This window comes from Hyperolius riggenbachi, chromosome 10 (assembly GCF_040937935.1).
Source record: "Hyperolius riggenbachi isolate aHypRig1 chromosome 10, aHypRig1.pri, whole genome shotgun sequence".
Lineage (NCBI taxonomy): Eukaryota > Metazoa > Chordata > Amphibia > Anura > Hyperoliidae > Hyperolius > Hyperolius riggenbachi.
Window position 1 is genome coordinate 250,333,132 of NC_090655.1, and position 19,501 is coordinate 250,352,632.

The 19,501-nt window shown below is 44.5% G+C and overlaps 1 pseudogene; it reads right to left on the reverse strand.

Moving 5' to 3' along the window:
- Window positions 1-19,501, reverse strand: part of LOC137535249 (zinc finger protein 432-like) — a 141,296-nt pseudogene that overhangs the window by 81,033 nt on the left and 40,762 nt on the right.

The following is a 19,501-nucleotide window of genomic DNA, read 5'->3' on the forward strand; positions in this document are numbered from 1 at the left end:
AAGGAAGCAGCGTGTGTATGTATTAGCGTCTATGCAGAGAGAGGAGACTGGCGGCGAGAAAGCAGCGATCGGAACCAGGGAGGTGAGTAGTTTTCTATAGCGCTTCCCTGCTGCATTACTTAGCAGTCCGAGGGGAGATCGCACAGAGGGCGGCCCGGGGAGTGGAGGAGAGGGAGAGGACGGGCTGCCCTCCCCGCGGCTGCGGCTCCCCCCTCCATCATGGGGGGCAGCTACCTATCTAACCTATCCTGAGGGGCACCTACCTATCTAACCTATCCTGGGGGGCACATACCTTTCTAACCTATCCTGGGGGGCACATACCTAATGTAACCTATACTGGGGGCACCTACCTAATCTAACCTATACTGGGTGGCAGCTACCTAATCTAACCTATACTAGGGCAGCTACCTATCTAACCTACCCTGGGGGGCACCTACCTATCTAACCTATCCTGGGGGCACCTACCTATCTAACATCCTGGGGGGCACCTACCTAATCTAACCTATACTGGGTGGAACCTACCTAATCTAACCTATACTGGGGCAGCTACCTATCTAACCTATCCTGGGGGGGGGGGCACCTACCTATCTAACCTATCCTGAGGGGCAGCTACCTATCTAACCTATACTGGGGGGCACCTACCTAATCTAACCTATACTGGGGGGCACCTACCTAATCTAACCTATACTGTGGGGCACCTACCTAATCTAACTTATACTGGGGGGCACCTACCTAATCTAACCTATACTAGGGGGCAGCTACCTAATCTAACCTATACTGGGGGGCAGCTATCTAACCTATACTGGGGGCAGCTACCTATCTTACCTATACTGGGGGCAGCTACCTATCTAACCTATACTGGGGGGCACCTACCTATCTAACCTATACTGGGGGGCAGCTACCTATCTAACCTGGGGGGCAGCTACCTAATCTAACCTATACTGAGGGGGCAGCTACCTAATCTAACCTATACAGGGGGGCACCTACCTATCTAACCTATACTGGGGGCAGCTACCTATCTAACCTATACTGGGGGGCACCTACCTATCTAACCTATACTGGGGACAGCTACCTATCTAACCTGGGGGGCAGCTACCTAATCTAACCTATACAAGGGGGCACCTACCTATCTAACCTATACTGGGGGGCAGCTACCTATCTAACCTATAGTGGGAGCATTAACTTATCTAACCTGTATTGGGGGCACCTACCTACCTAGCTAGCCTATACAGGTGACAACTATCCTGGCTACCTATATTGGAGGCACCTACCTAACTAACCTATACTGGGGGCGTCTACCTATCTAACCTATGCTGGGGGCAACTATTCTGGCTACCTATATTAGAGGCACCCACCTAGCTAACCTGTACTGGGGGCACCTACTACCTATCTAATTTATACCAGGGACGCCTGCCTATCTAACCTATACTGGGGGCAACTATACTGGCTACCTATACTGTAGGCACAGTATAGGTAGCCAGTATAGTTGCCCCCAGTATAGGTAAGGCAAAGATTTCTCGTGGGAATGGGAGTATCAGCTACTGATTGGAATGAAGTTCATTCCTGGGATAAAGTTCCTCTTTAGTGCCTATGTAAGAAGATGCAGGCCGCTACCTGACCAGCACATTTTACATGTCAATATATCAAACTCGGGAAGAGACAAATTTCCCCAATATTGGCAGGAATAACCCACAACGTCCTGCCTAGATCTTGCTCTAAGCCAGACCCTCAGCATTAACTGTAGAGAGTTTAGAAAAGTGATGGGATGATACAGAGCTTGATACACAGAGTGAGACCTCAGAAGCCAGCTCACCAAGTCTCTAGAAGGGTCTTCTAAGTCAGGGGCATCCCAACCCGCTAGATGTTGCAGTTGTGCAGCCATAAAATAGTACTGTTAGTCCCCCCATCCTTAGGATAGGGGCATGTAAAAGGGGCGCTGGACATTTGGGTGCTGCTAGTCCCCGCCATAGGCTGTAATGTGAATTATAGCTATAGCGACACTCAGAGGGTAATTTGGGCGCTGACAAAACACAGAGCATAAAATACGAATAATAACTCAGTGCAATTCAGCCACCAGCTGGCAGCCCAATTGCATCTTCCCTGAGTCCATGGCGGCCTGGAGGGGGAATAACACTGCCGGGACTTTTGCAGGACAGGTTTTCAGTTTCACCCTGCGCCCAAATTTCCTGGTGCCATTTTTGCATGTATGCCCTTAGGATACTGCAGATATTATAGCCTAATTTGAGGAGATTTTTTTTTTATTTGATATTAACTCACATATTCATTTATTTATCTGGAGAGCCAGACAACCGAATTATGCATAATATATAAGAGTTTTGGCACCATCACCATTTTGGCCAGGATAGCTCTAGCCACTGCTGATAGGGGAAGTTTAGAACATGCCACAATCTTACCACTACAGTGATCAATTAAAGAAGCCATATTTCACCTCTCAGACTGTACAGGGTCAGGGGACAGGACAATGCCTAAATATCTGATGTGACACACTCTGACGTAATATCCTCAAGGAATGTGGGATGAAAAAAGATGCAGGGGCATTAAACATGACTTGTCTCAATTAACCACTTGAGGACCAGAGGTTTATCAGTCGGACCAAGTCTAGCGTAGGAGAAGTGCACTGTTTGCATATCTCTCCAGCAGCCGCTGGAGAGATACATAGAGGGCGCACTTCTGCTGCTTTGGCTGGCTCCGATGACGTCAGTGACGGGACCCGGTTCTCGTATCTGCGGGCAGCTGAGGACGGCGGCGTGGAAGCGATCCAGGCGGATAGGGCTAGAGGAAGCCCCAGGTATGTTTAAAATCTTTTTACTTTTTGCTCTCTGGTCCCCATTAAGTTACAAGACTCTCCTCTGTACAGCGCTGCACAAAATCACAGTGCTTTATATACATTTTATTCATTTATTATGATCACTGCAGCCGGCTCTGTTTGACAGATTGACAGGTGCTCACGCTTGTGCAAGCTCCCGTCTATTCTCCCTCTTTGCGACATGACGCCATATGGCGTGACTGAGGAATGAGAGAGCCACTCTGTGGCATCCTGTGTTAGGCAGTTACAGAGTGGTTAACTCCATATTCATTTCACCTGCTCTGCTTTCCTCACCTTTTTCTGCTTCTCATGAACTATTAGATCTCCTGAAATCTCTCTCCTTCCCCAGCAGCTCAAAAACCTCACAAACATTTAAATCCCATTCACGTTTGCTTACTCTCTCCCACCTACTCTTACTTGCAGCTGGTGATATATCACATAACCTGGGTCTCAGCTTGCTGCCAGACAAGCATCCCCAGCTTGACTGCTTCACACACTTTACAGCCCTCTGTCCACAAATAACCTCAACATCCATCCTCGCCCCAACCTTATTTCCATCCATCCCACCCACAAACACATGCTCCCCCTACCCTGCGGTCTCTGGAATGCCAGATCCGTCCGCAATAAACTTACAGCGGTCCACGACCTCTTCCTCTCCAAATCCTTCACCATCCTCGCATTCACTGAGACATGGCTCACCCCCTCTGACTCTGCCGCAGAGGCTGCCCTCTCCTACCTCAGTCACACCCCCAGACCAGTCAACAGGCCAGGGGGAGGGGTGGGTCTGCTCCTCTCCCCATCCTGCACATTCTGTGTCCTCACTCCACCTTACCCCCTATAATTCACATCATTTGGGGCCCACACTATCCGTCTCTACAATCCCCTCCCAGCCATTGTTGCAGTCTTATACCACCCTCCGGGCTCCACACGACAATTTCTCGACAACCTTTCCTCCTGGCTCCCACACATCCTCTCCTCTGACCTCCCCACCATCATCCTCAGGGATTTCAAGATTCCCATCGATAATCCCCAGAACTCTGTTGTGACCCGGCTACTCACCATAGCCAACTCACGTGGCCTAGTACAACACACCAACTCACACTAAAGGTCACACTCTCGACCTTATATTCACTAAATCCACCACCATTGCGGACCTGGACACCGTACCATTTCCACCCTCAGACCATCACCTTTTCACCTTCAACCTCCTCACGGAAGGCACTTCCAAACTACCCTTCCACCCACCTGGTCGATGGCAGCGAGACCTACGCAAGCTCAACCCTAGCATCCTTGCTGATCCCCTCCATGCCCTCTCCTCCACTCTCCCCACCCTAACCTGTCCTAATCTTGCTGCAGCTCAGTATCGCCAAACTCTCTCATCAGCCCTAGAGAAAGCTGCTCCACCAATATTCCGCCGCAACCGCCCCCTAACCCCCAGCCCTGGCGCACTACCCATACTCGCAACCTCCAGAGGGAAACACGTGCCACTGAAAGATGATGGAGGAAAACTCGACTTAACCAGGATTTCCATACAGTATAAGACTAACCTGCTGCAGTTCCACACTGCCCTTGCTCATGCGAAGCAGGAATACTTTACCAAGCTTATGGGAGCACAAGCTTGCAATCCCCGGCGTCTTTTTGGCACCTTCAACTCCCTGCATAAACCCTGCTTAAACCCACCCCCCACCTTCCGTTTCCTGCCTCTCTGCCACAGATTTAGCCACCCACTTCACCAACAAAATAGTCTCCATCCGTCAGGAAATATCCAATCTCCAATCTTCACCTCCCACCCCCTCACAACCAACTCCTCCTCCACCTATTTACTATTTGGCCATAAGATGTCCTCAGTCTTTATTTCCGATTCACGTACGCAATGCGTGACAGTGTTACACCCGGAAGATACAATGACGTAGGCATCTAATAGATGTCAGCATTCATTGACTCGGCGACTTAGATTAATGAATGGGAACTGCGTTCCCATTCATTCATCTCCCCACTAACCGGCGGTAACGTTAGCGTGTGCGGCTGCCCCCTCCCATAGACTAATTTTCGCGGCCCTGAGACTTTAAAGTGGAATGTAACCCTGCATTTCATCTTTGCACTAAAACATTATTTACAGCATATTATATGCAACCACCATTTTTTTTTTACTAGACCAGCATTGGAAGGGTTACACACAGAGCTTGAAAGTTGAGTGCAGTGAAATGCTGCGCATCCGAACTTCAGATGTTATATTGTGTTTACTTTAATGTATCAATTGAGGAATGCGACACATTCTCTGACTGCTGAGAAGCTGCTGGAGACAGAGAGACACTGAAAGCATGTCTGCCTGCAATACAGCAATGAATAAAACCAGTTATCAATAAAATGCAAAGTCAGCTCACAAAGCAAAAAAATGTACTTTTGGGAACCTATAACTTCTAAATGAATAATAATACTTATGAACAAATGCAAATATGATAACCGTATGGCATATAAAAAGTAGGTAAACATGTTTTTATTGAATATTATGTCAGAATTTTAAACCGCTTTAAATGAAGTTTCCCAGGTCGTGATTATACTGCACCTGGTGCAGTAAGTAGTCAAGCCAAGGGAGAAAGGACAACTGGGTCTCTACCTGGATTTATGCAATTGTAGCTAAAACTTTTGTTGTAATATAGCAGCAGAAAACACAACGTTTCGGCACAAGGCCTTGACAAAGGCCTAAATCCAGGTAGAGACCCAGTCGTCCTTTCTCCATTGGCTTGACTACTTTGCACCTTGCTGGATCCAGGTGCTGACTGGTTGACTCCCTGGTGCTGAAGCATTTCTACACAGTTGAGCTCTGAATCTTCTTTTTCTACTGCAGTAAGTAGTTAAACCATTTGATGAACTTAAGTCCAAAACACATTTTCTCTAGTACCACGAACAAATAACACCACTCAATCCTGTCAGGCGCCCCAGCTATCTCTATTAACAAAATGGCTCTATTACCTGGGTAGGAGGGAGGGGCTGGGATAATCAGATATGCTCTTTTAATATTTATCACTGTTGATTTCAATGGAATAAACCGGTTTTGATCAGGCTGAACTAATTTATTAACCACTTAACAACTTCTGCCACACTTTTCTAAGTGGGAAGACCTATATTGTCCAGAAAGTCTTCATACGCAGGAGGTCAGATAGAAGCTCTAGTTATTTTAATACCTAAACCTGGGGAAGATCCCTTTTTGGCTAAATCGTACAGACAAATCTTCCTCCTTTCATCAGCTATTATAATGCTGGCCTAAATATTAACACTCAGACTGACCACAGTGATTGACCACTCCTCTACCACAGGTTTTTTTCCCCTTCAAAAGCTCTTCCCATTCCTGCGGTAATAACTTTATCGCTAATTATCACACTGAAATGATCTACAGTGGCTTGCAAAAGTATTCGGCCCCCTTGAAGTTTTCCACATGTTGTCACATTACTGCCACAAACATGAATCAATTTTATTGGAATTCCACGTGAAAGACTGATACAAAGCGGTGTACACGTGAGAAGTGGACAAAAATCATACATGATTCCAAACATTTTTTACAAATAAATAACTGCAAAGTGGGGTGTGCGTAATTATTCAGCCCCCTGAGTCAATACTTTGTAGAACCACCTTTTGCTGCAATTACAGCTGCCAGTCTTTTAGGGTATGTCTCTACCAGCTTTGCACATCTAGAGACTGAAATCCATGCCCATTCTGCTTTGCAAAACAGCTTCAGCTCAGTCAGATTAGATGGACAGCGTTTGTGAACAGCAGTTTTCAGATCTTGCCACAGATTTTCGATTGGATTTAGATCTGGACTTTGGATGGGCCATTCTAACACATGGATATGTTTCGTTTTAAACCATTCCATTGTTGCCCTGGCTTTATGTTTAGGGTTGTTGTCCTGCTGGAAGGTGAACCTCCGCCCAGTCTCAAGTCTTTTGCAGACTCCAAGAGGTTTTCTTCCAAGATTGCCCTGCTTCTGGCTCCATCCATCCTCCCATCAACTCTTCCCTGCTGAAGAGATGCACCCCCCCCCCCCCCCCCCGAGCATGATGCTGCCACCACATTTGACAGTGGAGATGGTGTGTTCAGAGTGATGTGCAGTGTTAGTTTTCTGGCACACATAGCGTTTTGCATTTTGGCCAAAAGGTTCCTTTTTGGTCTCATCTGACCAGAGCACCTTCTTCCACGTTTGCTGTGTCCCCCACATGGCTTGTGGCAAACTGTAAACGGGACGTCTTATGCTTTTCTGTTAACAATGGATTTCTTCTTGCCACTCTTCCATAAAGGCCAACTTTGTACAGTGCATGACTAATGGTTGTCCTATGGACAGAGTTTCCCACCTGAGCTGTAGATCTCTGCAGCTTGTCCAGAGTCAACATGGGCCTCTTGACTGCATTTCTGAACAGCGCTCTCCTTGTTCGGCCTGCGAGTTTAGGTGGACGGCCTTGTCTTGGTAGGTTTACAGTTGTGCCATACTCCTTCCATTTCTGAATGATCACTTGAACAGTGCTCCGTCGGATGTTCAAGGCTTTGGAAATCTTTTTCTAGCCTAAGCCGGCTTTAAATTTCTCAATAACTTTATCCCTGACCTGTCTTGTGTGTTCTTTGGACTTCATGGTGTTGTTGCTCCCAATATTCTCTTAGACAACCTCTGAGGCCCTCACAGAGCAGCTGTATTTGTACTGACATTAGATTATACACAGGTGCACTCTATTTACTCATTAGCACTCATCAGGCAATGTCTATGGGCAACTGACTGCACTCAGACCAAAAGCAGGCTGAATAATTTCGCACCACCCCCCTTTGCAGTTATTTATATGTAAAAAATGTTTGGAATCATGTATGATTTTCGTTTCACTTCTCATGTGTACACCACTTTGTATTGGTCTTTCACGTGGATTTCCAATAAAATTAATTCATGTTTGTGGCAGTAATATGACAAAATGTGGAAAACTTCAAGGGGGCCGAATACTTTTGCAAGCCACTGTATATATTATCTTTTGTGGGACAAACTAAGCTTTCTTTGGGCAGAACTTTATAATAAGAATTATATTATTTGATATGCATTTAATGGGGAAGAAGAAGAAAAAAATGAAAAAAAAAAAAACATTTCTGAACTTTCAGCCATTGTAGTTTAAAAATAAAATGTGCTATTGTAGATAAAACATAAACCAGAACCTCAAGCAATGACCTCAAAATAACCGCACCAGAACAGTATAATCAAATTATAATAATATAACATCCTTTATTAGAAATTACAAACATTAAAAAATCTTTAAAACATGATGGGGAAACAAATAAGCCCACAGTATCGGAGAACTGGCGGAATAATAAAGTGCTAGTGACAATAATGCAACCTTTCAATCATCAATACTATAACACTGACCGTGCATGACCTTATAGTGTTCCACATAGTGGCATGTTGACAAAGAAACATATATAATATGTACAATGATAATCCAAATTCAATGTAGGAAACAGATGAACAAGTGGAAAAAGAGTGAACAACATGAAAGAAGGGGGGTAGAGGATTACCCCTGAAGTGAAAAACCAGATAGATTGCAGTGACTGGAGACAACCGATAGTGTGCACATAGGTATAGTGCATAAAAGAATAGAATGAGTAGATCAAGATGGTGGAAGGTAAGAGCAAGTCCAAGAATCCCAAAGTGATGAATAGGTTCCTACCAGTATAGTTCCTCCACGGGTCCCCACCGCCGCTATCGCGATTCGCCACCTATAGTGTGGCTTTTTCGAAGCTACTGGAATCACAAATTGCTGCTCATTTTATAGGTCCTAAAGGGGGAAACGCCCAGACGTAGCGTGGCCACGCTACCGCCTCCATTGCGCCACGTTGCTTAGCAACGTAATCACTTTGTCGGCTTCTGTAACTACGGTGGCCGGGAGTGGCCAAAATCTACTCATCCTATTCTTTATGCACTATACCTATGTGCACACTATCGGTTGTCTCCAGTCACTGCAATCTATCTGGTTTTTCACTTCAGGGGTAATCCTCTACCCCCCTTCTTTCATGTTGTTCACTCTTTTTCCACTTGTTCATCTGTTTCCTACATTGAATTTGGATTATCATTGTACATATTATATATGTTTCTTTGTCAACATGCCACTATGTGGAACACTATAAGGTCATGCACGGTCAGTGTTATAGTATTGATGATTGAAAGGTTGCATTATTGTCACTAGCACTTTATTATTCCGCCAGTTCTCCGATACTGTGGGCTTATTTGTTTCCCCATCATGTTTTAAAGATTTTTTAATGTTTGTAATTTCTAATAAAGGATGTTATATTATTATAATTTGATTATACTGTTCTGGTGCGGTTATTTTGAGGTCATTGCTTGAGGTTCTGGTTTACGATTTTGATTTTTTGACCGTTCTGCACACTACAGCTGTATTTAATACACCCCCACTCATATCTTGGGGTGGTATATTGATTTTCTAGGGGATGGTGCTCCCCACATTGCAGCTATTCAATTTCTATTGTAGATAAAACAGACACATTTTATTTGTCTCAGTTATTACAATGTTTAAATTGTGTCCCTAGTACAATGTATGGCGATAATATTTTATTTTGGGTTAGGGGTGAATGAGTTTTTTGGCCACAAGATGGTGCTATACTAACTCAGTTTTCTAAAAATAGAAAACAGAACCAATGGTTTACATGTGCTTACAGGTGTTTATAAACAGGGATGCAAAAAAGTGTGGCAGAAATTGTTAAAGAGAAATAAAAACATGAAGCAAAAAAAAATGATATATTGAATTGTATGTGTGGTACGCTTAATTACTAGAACATTTGTAGCAAAGAAAATATTCTCATATTTTTATTTTCAGTTATATAGTTTTTTTTTATAACATTGCATCATTCTCTTATAGTTTACACACTACTCAGCATCCTAAATGATTTTACAGAGCACCCTCGTGAACTTTTGAACTGTCCTCTGCAGAGAAAAAAACAATACAGTGACAGACACTTGAGATAATAAGCTTCAGAAGAAAGAGCTCTCTGCGACTTTTAACTACTTCCCGACCGCCGTATAGACAAATGGCGGCCGGGAAGTAGACGCCGCAAGGACCGCCATATTGACAAAATGCGGCGGTCCTTGTTTGGGCATGGGCGGAGCGATCGCGTCATCCGTGACACGATCCTCCGCCTCCGCCTGTCGCCGCTCACTCGCCGCAACATCCCGCCGGCCATACGGAAGCGCCGGCGGGATGTTAACCCGACGATCGCCGCATACAAAGTGTATAATACACTTTGTAATGTTTACAAAGTGTATTATACAGGCTGCCTCCTGCCCTGGTGGTCCCAGTGTCCGAGGGACCACCAGGGCAGGCTGCAGCCACCCTAGTCTGCACCAAGCACACTGATTTTCTCCCCCCCCCGCCCCAGATCGCCCACAGCACCCATCAGACCCCCCCCTGCCCACCCCCCAGACCCCTGTTTGCACCCAATCACCCCCCTAATCACCCATCAATCACTCCCTGTCACTATCTGTCAACGCTATTTTTTTTTATACCCCCCCCCCTGCCCCCTGCTCCCTCCTGATCACCCCCCACCCCTCAGATTCTCCCCAGACCCCCCCCCCATGTACTGTATGCATCTATCCCCCCTGATCACCTGTTAATCACCTGTCAATCACCCATCAATCACCCCCTGTCACTGCCACCCATCAATCAGCCCCTAACCTGCCCCTTGCGGGCAATCTGATCACCCCCCCACACCAATAGATCGCCCGCAGATCCGACATCAGATCACCTCCCAAATCCATTGTTTACATCTATTCTCTCCTCTAAACACCCACTAATTACCCATCAATCACCCATCAATCACCCCCTATCACCACCTGTCACTTTTACCTATCAGATCAGACCCTAATCTGCCCCTTGCGGGCACCCAATCACCCGCCCACACGCTCAGATTGCCCTCAGACCCCCCCCTTATCAATTCACCAGTGCATTCATTACATCTGTTCTTCCCTGTAATAACCCACTGATCACCTGTCAATCACCTGCCAATCACCTATCACCCATCAATCACCCCCTGTCACCCCCTGTCACTGCCACCCATCAATCAGCCCCTAACCTGCCCCTTGCGGGCAATCTGATCACCCACCCACACCATTAGATCGCCCGCAAACCCGCCGTCAGATTACCTCCCAAATGTATTGTTTACATCTGTTATCTTCTCTAAACACCCACTAATTACCCATCAATCACCCCCTATCACTGTTACCTATCAGATCAGACCCTAATCTGCCCCTTGCGGGCACCCAATCACCCGCCTACACGCTCAGATTACCCTCAGACCCCCCCTTATCAATTCGCCAGGGCATTATTTACATCTATCCTTCCCTGTAATAACCCACTGATCACCTGTCAATCACCTGCCAATCACCTATCACCCATCAATCACCCCCTGTCACCCCCTCTCACTGCCACCCAACAATCAGCCCCTAACCTGCCCCTTGCGGGCAATCTGATTACCCACCCACACCAATAGATCGCCCGCAGATCCGACATCAGATCACCACCCAAGCGCAGCGTTTACATCTATTCTCTCCTCTAAACACCCACTAATTACCCATCAATCACCCATCAATCACCCCCTATCACCACCTGTCACTGTTACCCATCAGATCAGACCCTAATCTGCCCCTTGCGGGCACTCAATCACCCGCCTACACGCTCAGATTGCCCTCAGACCCCCCCTTATCAATTCGCCAGTGCAATATTTACATCTGTTCTCCCCTGTAATAACCCACTGATTACCTGTCAATCACCTATCAATCACCCATCAATCACCCCCTGTCACTGCCACCCATCAATCACCCGCTGTCACTGCCACCCATCAATCAGCCCCTAACCTGCCCCTTGCGGGCAATCTGATCACCCACCCACACCAATAGATCGCCCGCAGATCCGACGTCCGATCACCTCCCAAGTGCAGTGTTTACATCTGTTCTCTACCCTAAACACCCACTAATTACCCATCAATCACCCCCTGTCACTGCTACCTATCAGATTAGACCCCTATCTGCCCCTAGGGCACTCAATCACCCGCCCACACCCTCAGACCCCAGCCCTGATCACCTCGCCAGTGCATTGCTTGCATCTATTCCCCCCTCTAATCACACCTTGAGACACCCATCAATCACCTCCTGTCACCCCCTAGCACACCTACCCATCAGATCAGGCCCTAATTTGCCCCGTGTGGGCTCCTGATCACTCGGCCAAACCCTCAGATCCCCCTCAGACCCCCTTCCGATCACCTCCCCAGTGCATTGATTGCATCTATTTTCCCCTCTAACCACCCCCTGAGACACCCATCAATCACCTCCTGTCACCCCCCTAGCACTCCTATCCATCAGATCAGGCCCAATACAACCTGTCATCTAAAAGGCCACCCTGCTTATGACCGGTTCCACAAAATTCGCCCCCTCATAGACCACCTGTCATCAAAATTTGCAGATGCTTATACCCCTGAACAGTCATTTTGAGAGATTTGGTTTCCAGACTACTCACGGTTTTGGGCCCGTAAAATGCCAGGGCACCCCAAGGTATTCTGTTAGGTGTATGACGAGTTCATAGAAGATTTTATCTTTTGTCAAAAGTTAGCGGAAATTGATTTTTATTGGTTTTTTTCCACAAAGTGTCACTTTCCGCTAACTTTTGACAAAAAATAAAATCTTCTATGAACTCGTCATACACCTAACAGAATACCTTGGGGTGTCTTCTTTCTAAAATGGGGTCACTTGTGGGGTTCCTATACTGCCCTTGCATTTTAGGGGCCCTAAACCGCGAGGAGTAGTCTAGAAAACAAATGCCTCAAAATGACCTGTGAATAGGACGTTGGGCCCCTTAGCGCACCTAGGCTGCAAAAAAGTCTCACACATGCGGTATCGCCGTACTCAGGAGAAGTAGTATAATGTGTTTTGGGGTGTATTTTTACACATACCCATGCTGGGTGGGAGAAATCTCTCTGTAAATGGACAATTGTGTGTAAAAAAAATCAAAAGATTGTCATTTACAGAGATATTTCTTCCACCCAGCATGGGTATGTGTAAAAATACACCCCAAAACACATTATACTACTTCTCCTGAGTACGGCGGTACCACATGTGTGGCACTTTTTTACACCCTAAGTGCGCTAAGGGGCCCAAAGTCCAATGAGTACCTTTAGGATTTCACAGGTCATTTTGCGACATTTGCTTTCAAGACTACTCCTCACGGTTTAGGGCCCCTAAAATGCCAGGGCAGTATAGGAACCCCACAAATGACCCCATTTTAGAAAGAAGACACCCCAAGGTATTCTGTTAGGACTATGGTGAGTTCATAGAAGATTTTATTTTTTGTCACAAGTTAGCGGAAAATGACACTTTGTGAAAAAAAACAATACAAATCAATTTCCGCTAACTTGTGACAAAAAAATAAAATCTTCTATGAACTCACCATACTCCTAACGGAATACCTTGGGGTGTCTTCTTTCTAAAATGGGGTCATTTGTGGGGTTCCTATACTGCCCTGGCATTTTAGGGGCCCTAAACCGTGAGGAGTCGTCTTGAAAGCAAATGTCGCAAAATGACCTGTGAAATCCTAAAAGTACTCATTGGACTTTGGGCCCCTTAGCGCGGTTAGGGTGCAAAAAAGTGCCACACATGTGGTATCGCCGTACTCAGGAGAAGTAGTATAATGTGTTTTGGGGTGTATTTTTACACATACCCATGCTGAGTGGGAGAAATCTCTCTGTAAATGGACAATTGTGTGTAAAAAAAATTAACAAATTGTCATTTACAGAGATATTTCTCCCACCCAGCATGGGTATGTGTAAAAATACACCCCAAAACACATTATACTACTTCTCCTGAGTACGGCAATACCACATGTGTGGCACTTTTTTGCAGCCTAACTGCGCTAAGGGGTCCAAAGTCCAATGAGCACCTTTAGGCTTTACAGGGGTGCTTACAATTTAGCACCCCCCACAATGTCAGGACAGTAAACACACCCCACAAATGACCCCATTTTGGAAAGTAGACCCTTCAAGGTATTCAGAGAGGGGCATGGTGAGTCCGTGGTAGATTTCATTTTTTTTTGTCGCAAGTTAGAAGAAATGGAAACTTTTTTTTTTTTTTTTTTGTCACAAAGTGTCATTTTCCGCTTACTTGTGACAAAAAATAATATCTTCTATGAACTCTCAGTGAATACTTTGGGATGTCTTCTTTCCAAAATGGGTTCATTTGGGGGGTATTTATACTATCCTGGAATTCTAGCCCCTCATGAAACATGACAGGGGGTCAGAAAAGTCAGAGATGCTTGAAAATGGGAAAATTCACTTTTTGCACCATAGTTGGTAAACGCTATAACTTTTACCCAAACCAATAAATATACACTGAATGGGGTTTTTTTTATCCAAAACATGTTTGTCCACATTTTTCGCGCTGCATGTATACAGAAATTTTACTTTATTTGAAAAATGTCAGCACAGAGAGTTAAAAAAATCATTTTTTTGCCAAAACTCATGTCTTTTTTGATGAATATAATAAAAAGTAAAAATCGCAGGAGCAATCAAATAGCACCAAAAGAAAGCTTTATTAGTGACAAGAAAAGGAGCCAAAATTCATTTAGGTGGTAGGTTGTATGAGCGAGCAATAAACCGTGAAAGCTGCAGTGGTCTGAATGGAAAAAAAGTGGCCGGTCCTTAAGGGGTAGAAAGCCCTAGGTCCTCAAGTGGTTAAAGTCGTGGAGCTGAATGGCTCTTTTGCATAGATAACAACTGTCGTTTCTTAAACTCTTCCTGTACTGGAAACAATATTAGAATTATGTCTCTGCTCCTAATGTTTTATTTCTTAGCTGTACTACACATAAAAATCATCATAATTTTTTTTTCGCTTCAGTGTCTGTTTAAGTGGTTAAGTAAAGCAGAGAGAGAGGAGCTAGACTCCCCAGTGTGCAATTCAGAGTTCTGCAAAACTCCCTAAAAAGAAAAGCCCAGGTCCTGATGGTTTCAGTACAGAGTTTTATCAACACTTTGCACCAATTCTGGCTCCTCTCTTCTGTAACCTCACCAACATCGAGGAAGGCCGAGTTACCGTCTCAGATGAATCCAATCCTGTAACAATCACACTAATTTCGAAGGAGGGGAAATCTAATCAGGAATGTGCGCACTTCAGGCCACTCTCTCTTATAAACTGTGATATTAAAATATACACACATAAAAAAACACCGCAAAAATTCTATCAAGCAGGCTACAGAGTAATTCAAAACATCCTCGGGGAACAACAAATAGGATTCTTTAAAAATAAACATATTAAAGATAACATCTATACAGCAATAAATTTGATACACAGATGCAAAACAAGAGGAGAGGAGGCAGTACTGGTTGTGGTGGATGCAGAAAAAGCCTTTAAGCATCTTTCTAGAGAATTCATTTTTGCTACCTTAGATAAATTTAGTCTAGGATCTGTGTTTATCAAAAAAATTAAGAAACTATATAACAAACAAAGCGCAGGTGTGAAGGTAAAAAAATGTATAGACAGTATTTTCACAAAACAAATGGAGTTAGACAGGATTGTCCACTATCCTTGTGGATAATTAACCTCAGTATTGAAGCAATAATTCAATCAATTTAACAGGACAGGGGTAAAAACAAAAAAAAGGAAAATATTAAAATCCTTGCATATGCAGATGACCCGTTTCTAACCCTAACTGACCCGATTAAATCCATTACAAAATGCCAGGAAGAATTTGATACCTTCTCTAGATATTCAAACTTTAAGCCTATCAGTGGAAAAAATGGTAATACATAATCTAGGATGCTCCACTACGACAGAAGTCGAAATTAATCGAGTGACTTCTCTGACTGTGCAGAAACTCCAGAACACAGACAAATACTCAGAAAGCATTTCTGGGTACAATATAATATGAATAAACCAATTAAGAATAAAATGCAATGGCCGCTCTCAAAGCAAAAAAATTGTACTTTGGGAACTTGATAAGAAGAAGATAACATCTATACAGCAATAAATTTAATACATAGATGCAAAACAAGAGGAGAGGAGGCAGTACTGGTTGTGGTGGATGCAGAAAAAGCCTTTAACCACCTTTCTAGATAATTTATTTTTGCTACCTTAGAAAAATGTAGTCTAGGATCTGTGTTCATCGAAAAAATTAAGAAACTATAACAACCAAAGTACAGGCGTGAAGGTAAAAAATTATAGAGACAGTATTTTCACAATTACAAATGGAGTTAGACAGGATTGTCCACTATCCTCGTGGCTATTTAACCGCAGTATAGAAGCAATAGAGTCAAACTTTAAAGAGAGATGGCCGCAAATATGGTCCAACATTTGGAAAGTTCATGATACAAGGTTACAATTGATAAGAGTTCAAAACAGTTGCCAGGTGGTATAATATGCCTTTTATGATTCAGAAATTTTCCAGCGTGCCAGGTATTGGAGGTGTGGACAGGAGGGTGGGAATGTGCTGCACATGTGGTGGTCTTGTCCCACAGTTAAAAGATTTGGGGATAACATATCTACCTTTGACAAAAATGTATTAAAGGAAGACTTTGTTCTCACAGCACGTGATGCGATCCTTAGCTGTGCTGAAAATAACGAAAGTGTAATGATCCGCTCAGCTGGCTGCACAGGCAGACAGCTGTTTGACCATTCCTCGGGTCTGTGGGCTGCAGGTCTCTGGAAGAGAGACCTGTCTTCACTTTGCAAGTTTCAGACCTGTTCTGCTGCTGAGGAATTTGCATACATTTGTCATGCAAATTACCTAGCCGCCTCCTTTGAAGGCTTGCAGCATAAATACCATGTGATCCCACAATCCTTTGCTGGTCATCATGGTTTGTTACTGTTGAAACACTCCTGGAGTGTCAGCCTTGCTATTGTTTGCTAAAGATTATCTTAGAGTATTCCTGGGGACTGCATTAGGCATCCCTCTAGTACAGTCAGGTTGTATTATTTGTATTGCCTGTTCTGTCTTCTGTTTGTCCTTGCAATTGCACTGTCGCCAGCGGTAGGCGATGGTGAATCGTTTGTTCCAGAACTTGGATCACACTTGCTCTGGTGGAAAGAGCAGTGGATCCTGCTAAGCTGTTTCTGTACTTGGATCACACTTGCTCTGGCGGAAAGAGCAGTGGATCGTGCTAAGCTCTGTTTCTGTACTTGGATCACACTTGCTCTGGCGGGAAAGGGCAGTGGATCTCGCTAACTCTGCTTCCCTACTTGGTTCACACTCGCTCTGGCGAAAAGAGCAGTGGATACTTCCTGTCCTGTCTCTGAACCTAGATCGCACTCGCTCCGGCGGAAGAGCAGTGGATCTTATTTGACCTATTCCTGTTTCTGTTCATTTGTCTGTCTGGATCGCACTCGCTCTAGCGGTAGCAGTGGAGGTTCCTTTTGTACTCTGTCTGGGAGTGTAGGCCAGAGTTGCGGTTGTTGCTGGCTGCCCCTTCTCTCTGTCTTGTCTGATACGAACGCTTGCTGTAGGCTCGGTGGGGTAACCGTTAAGCAAGCGTTCGCGTTCCTTGTTTCGTGTTTGTGTGGCGTTGGTTAGTTAGAGTGGCGTGCTTGTCTCTGTTGCGCTTATCGTGCAGAGACCGCGCCGTAAACGCGTTCGCTGTTGCGAATGAGTGCTAGCGTTTGTTATTTTCCGTGTCTTCTCATTGTTTGCTGTGTCTTTGCTACTCTCGTGCTCTGTCTTGCTCAGTCTTGTGTCACTTCTGGCAATCGCTTCTCTCCCGATTGTGTTCCTACTTTGTTTCTGCTGTTGTGTGTTCACCGTCGCGGGTTGGCGACTGGATTGGTGCACACACATACATTCTGTCCCTGTGCTCATTCTCATTGGCAATCGCAGCTCTTGCGATTGCGTTCTCATTTGTTTTTTCTCGTACAATTCCTATCTGGCATCTGTGGCTGTGCAGAGGATCTGTTCCTCTGCACTCCACGGCTCCATCTGCTGGCAGGAATCCCCCTCTACAGGTGCATTGCACCTCTTGCTGGGTTCTCTCAGATTATACGCTTGTGGAGGATTTCAGCATTGACAGCGCGCATCCTGTGCGCTGACCACAGAGAGAATTCCACAATCATTACAGAAAGTATTAGAAATTCTCTAATTAAAGAATTCAGCATGATGGTTGCTAACAATATGATAATCAATAACTGGGAGAGCTCCAATCCTCCGGCTCTGAATGAATGGATCACCAGTATGGATGTCCTTTGTGATAGTGAGACGTTTGTCCACTGTAATTCCGGATATGATTGTTCCAACACAACATATAAGATCTGGAGGCAACTTACAGAAAACATTAGATGAGAATTGTAGACAGGCCTCCCGGATAAGAAAAGGCAATGTTTGTTTTATTGCATGAAGAGGTGACTTTACTGAGACAGGGGATGAACATGCAAGGAAGGGAATATGAATGGAGGTTAGGATGTTGTAAGGGAAGTAAGAGGATGGTAGTCTAGTGTGCGTCCTCTGTGTGATAACTGGTTTTATGACTGGTTATGCACACGTGTGGGATGGGATCAGCTGAAATAACTAGCTGTACCAAAAAGATGTATGATATTGTAATTGGTTTGGTGATCTGGAAGTGTGGAGATGAATGTGGAGGATTGATGATGTATGACTTTAATAACACTATTGATAACGCAAATTAGTATTCTGACCTCAATATTCACACTGGTAGAATTTATCTAAACATCATGGTGGAAGATAACGGTGATGTTAGTATATGTGATTCCCCCTGCTGTGCTCCTCTGTGCTGTGTTTCTGTGTTGGCTGCTTTCTTTATTTCTTCTGTTCTTTTTTCTCTTTTTTTTAGGTTAGTCTTCCTTTTCCTATTGCTGTAGGAGTCACGTTGATGTGTACTTTGATGTATTGGCCCTTCATGGGGTGGCCACAGAACGTGGGTTCCGGTGACTATGCCTGCGTGGATGTATGGTTTGTGGCTGATTGTTTCATGGTGGAGTTGGGATGAGGTAAACTATCTTTATTGGACATTTGGGGTCTGCTATGTAGGGATTCTGCTCTATAGTATTTTCCCTTAGAAATATATTCTTTATGGAGAAGAAAAGATAATAATAGGAAAACCCAAAACTTATCAAATAAAAACTAGCTTAATTACCTCAAACCATGATGACAACACGACACAACTCAGGAGTGCGGCAAGATTAATGCTGTGACACCACTAGGTGAGAACTCATCAATCTGTGCGTGTTTACTGAGTGGAAAAAAAAGATAACTAGAGCTTCCATAAAGGAGGCAGGAACCACTCTCTCTCCAAGACCATATTCAAGAGGTCATTTTATTTAGGAATCAACAGCTGCAAAGTGTAATATTTAATTATAAAAACTTCTTCACAAGCTAAGAAAGTTTATGTAAATTCTTTAACCACAGCTGATGTAGCTGACGGTTGTGCTCATGTTTAAAATATTTCCCACATTCTGAACATGAAAAAAGCTGCTCACCAGGGGAGACATTTCTGATGTAGCTGAAGGTTTCCACTTTGTTTAAAAAGATTTCCCACACTCTGAAGATGAGAAAGGCTGCTCACCAGTGTTACATCTCTGATGTATGTTAAGGCATCACTTCTGTCTTAAAGATTTCCCACACTCTGAACATGAAAAAAGCCGCTCAGCATTGT